The 3,226-nt window shown below is 38.8% G+C and overlaps 1 long non-coding RNA gene across 1 annotated transcript; it reads left to right on the top strand.

The window, feature by feature from the left end:
* Window positions 1-1,373: 1,373 nt before the first annotated feature.
* LOC130083569 (uncharacterized) lies at window positions 1,374-2,697 on the top strand. The gene is made up of 2 exons (XR_008806853.1): window positions 1,374-1,411; window positions 2,516-2,697. It is a non-coding gene; the product is annotated as an uncharacterized LOC130083569 (long non-coding RNA).
* The last annotated feature ends 529 nt before the right edge of the window (window positions 2,698-3,226 follow it).

The following is a 3,226-nucleotide window of genomic DNA, read 5'->3' as shown; positions in this document are numbered from 1 at the left end:
GATTATGCTAATCAATGACTAAAAGATAACTACACATAAGATACATAAATTCATCATAAAACCATTCAGAAATGTTGTCTACATGTTGTCACTTCTTCTTGAGTCATTCCATCTTTGTCTGACTCCGGTTTGAACATTAAAGGCTAAAAGTTTTTGAAACGATCAGTGCATGTCTGTGTGAGGTAATCAAAGCTGCTAAGGAAACAAGCTGTTGAAGCGCCGCCCTCTGTGCCGGGAGCAGCAGCTCATTTGCATTTAAAGGGACAGACACAAAAACGGTGTGTTTTTGCTAACCCTCAAAAAGTGACAATTTTAACATGCTATATAAAAATATCTGTGGGGTATTTTGTGCTGAAACTTCACACACTCTGGGGACATCAAATACTTATTTCACATCTTGTGAAAAGGGCATTATACCACACCTTTAAATACCTCATCAAATGTAAAAGTGTGTATATTATGATTGTTGTTGCTATGGTGGAAAAAGCATAACATTTTCTTACATAATTTGTGAGATTTTTCCTAATTTTGTTTGTGTGTCAAATGCAAATGTACAAAGATGCCTCCTTTTTTCTTGTTCTGTGTGGAATAAAATAGGGCCATTAAAACAAATTCAAATGGAACTATTTTACAAGGCGTTTAAGCAAAATAAACATGAAACTGATGCCAAGAGTCAGAGAAGGATTGAACTGTGGTTCTGACTTAGTAGATCTGCTATTTGTTAACAAGTCAGAGTATCAAACAGTAACACACTCGATTCACACACACACACACACACACACACACACACACACACACACACACACACACACACACACACACACACACACACAGACACACACACACACACACACACACACACACACACACACACACACACATTTCCATGGCCACTCATAAACTCACAGATGTGTGCATGCTCTCTCTCTCTCTCACACCCACCCACTTACACACACACACACACACACACACACACAAAAGAATAACAACAACTTCCAGCTGGATTTCATCCTTTTTTGCTACCCTTTCACTTTTATACACTTCGTGTGTGGCATGTTTGTATGCGTGCATAGTTGCATACATGCACTGTATATCAAGTGCAAACACAGTGAGATCTGTTTCAGTCACATCTGACCTTGAGCTCTACATACTTCAGTCCAGACCACTAGCAGATGAAAGCATTTAGGACTTTACCTCCTTTTTCTTAATTGAATGTCTGTCTGGATATTAGAATCTGGATCACCCTGTTTTTCAATAGGCTACTGCCTTGTATCCAATGTGAATGTTTCTCAATTCTGCTTGCAACACATTTTAGCTGTTGCATGATTATGCTATGCACTAAAAGCATGTTGGCTACTTTGCTAATAATCTGACATAGATATATACACTAGATGTCGCCTTGGCTACGGCAGTCAATAGTATCCAGCTGCAGACCCGCAGCACCACCAGTTTCAGAACCCCAGCGCCAGAACCGGAAGTAAGGGGCGGAGCTTACGTTCTAACACCAGCGCCAGGACCGGAAGTGAGGGGCGGAGCTTACGTTCTAAACCGAGTAACGCCACCTAACGTTTTGGAGCGTAATTTGCTTAGACACGAAACGGCATTATTACACACGAAACGTCATACTTTATACGTGCTATAATGATACATTAAGGTATAGTACAATTAGCATTTTAAAACATTGATTTTGTGTAATATAATTATATATAGTTATCCGTTTCATTGTATTATGAGAGTTACTTCCTGATCATGATGGTGAAAAATAATGCTTGAAACTTATGGTCATTTTATATAAAATATACTTTATTTCACAAGAACAATGTCAAAACTCTAAAAAGAGAGAGAAAATCCGGCATTGTTTTAAAAGAAACCATAAAAATGTACCGTACTTCAAATAATAGCCGAGTCCCAAATAGACGATCGTCTCTTTACACGCCTGATGTGGCTGCAGGTCTGGCAAATATAAGGCCGGTCTCAAATAGAGGTCGGGTCTGTTTTTTAGTTTCAGGTTGTATTAAATCTTCTAAAACCCGTCAGATCGTCCGTTTTTTGGCGGCCGCCAAAGCAAATTTTTGTCCCGTCAAAGCCTTTTTTGATCGGTGAGTGATGTAGAATAGAATGACTGCTGCGCATGACAGGGCGCTTAACGAGCAGAGAGAGAGAGCCCTGGCCGCGCGCGCGCACTCTTACGTCTTCAAACAACACCAGTGCTGTCTTGCTCTTTATTTGTCACATACAAGTTATAGTTCATACAACGAGCAGTGACTCACTGTGTAATAAAAACATACCCTAAATATTATTTAAAAGGTGCAACAATCTGAAATATTTTTAAATACTTGCAAAAAAAACCATGTTACCATTTACAGTGTTACCATAACCAGTTACCATTGTGTCATTGTAAATAATTCCGCCCCTCCCTCACTTCCGGTTCTGGCGCTGGGGTTCTGGCACTGGGGTTGTGAAACTGGTGGTGCTGCGGGTCTGCAGCTGGATATATCTCACGGCAGTTCATTAGAACGAATGCGTCAATAGAGCCGCCATCTTGGAACAGGGGAACCCCTCCACTTTAATGCATCAGCGTCAATGTAGACAAAGGTCTAACAGAAATAAAATCACCATAAATCATCATGAATGCGATTTTCTCGTTTTTTTGGTTCGTTCCCACGGTCAGACATGTATTTACCATTGATTCCAGAAGATTTACAAAAAAATATATATTTTTAAAAAAAAACATTCTTCCTAGTTCAGATTTCATTCGTGTGAACATCATACACAGCACAAAAGTCCGCCACCATCAATTAATTAGAAGTAAAGGCAGAGATAGCAGCGTTACCTAGCTACTTCCTATGACAAGACCCATTCCAAGATGGCGGCGGTTTTGACGCATGCTTAGAACCCCAAGGTGACGTCTAGTGTATATGTCTATGATAATCTATCTGAAAGTACGTTTCAGTAACCCAGCTAACAGGAAATGCTCTAAGAATTTTGGCTGACGTTTTGGCAAGGTTCTCTCGAAGTTATGAACAGTAACTATAATAGAACGTTTGTTCAAAGTTATCTGGTCTTTAATAATGTTCTTGAAACGTTAGCACAAAACATTATTTAAACAATGTTTATTAAATGTTTTTTTTTAAAAGTTACGTTCTCATAATGTTTGTAAAATGATAAAATGCAATGTTCCCTTAATGTTCGTATAACCAAGCAAAAAAAAAAAAAAAAAATTTCA

The sequence above is a fragment of the Rhinichthys klamathensis genome, unplaced genomic scaffold (genome assembly GCF_029890125.1).
Source record: "Rhinichthys klamathensis goyatoka isolate OS25496 unplaced genomic scaffold, OSU_Roscu_1.1 h1tg000056l_1, whole genome shotgun sequence".
NCBI classification, from domain to species: Eukaryota; Metazoa; Chordata; class Actinopteri; order Cypriniformes; family Leuciscidae; genus Rhinichthys; species Rhinichthys klamathensis.
Note: the sequence above shows the minus strand (reverse complement) of the source record. Positions and strands in the feature narration are given on the sequence as shown.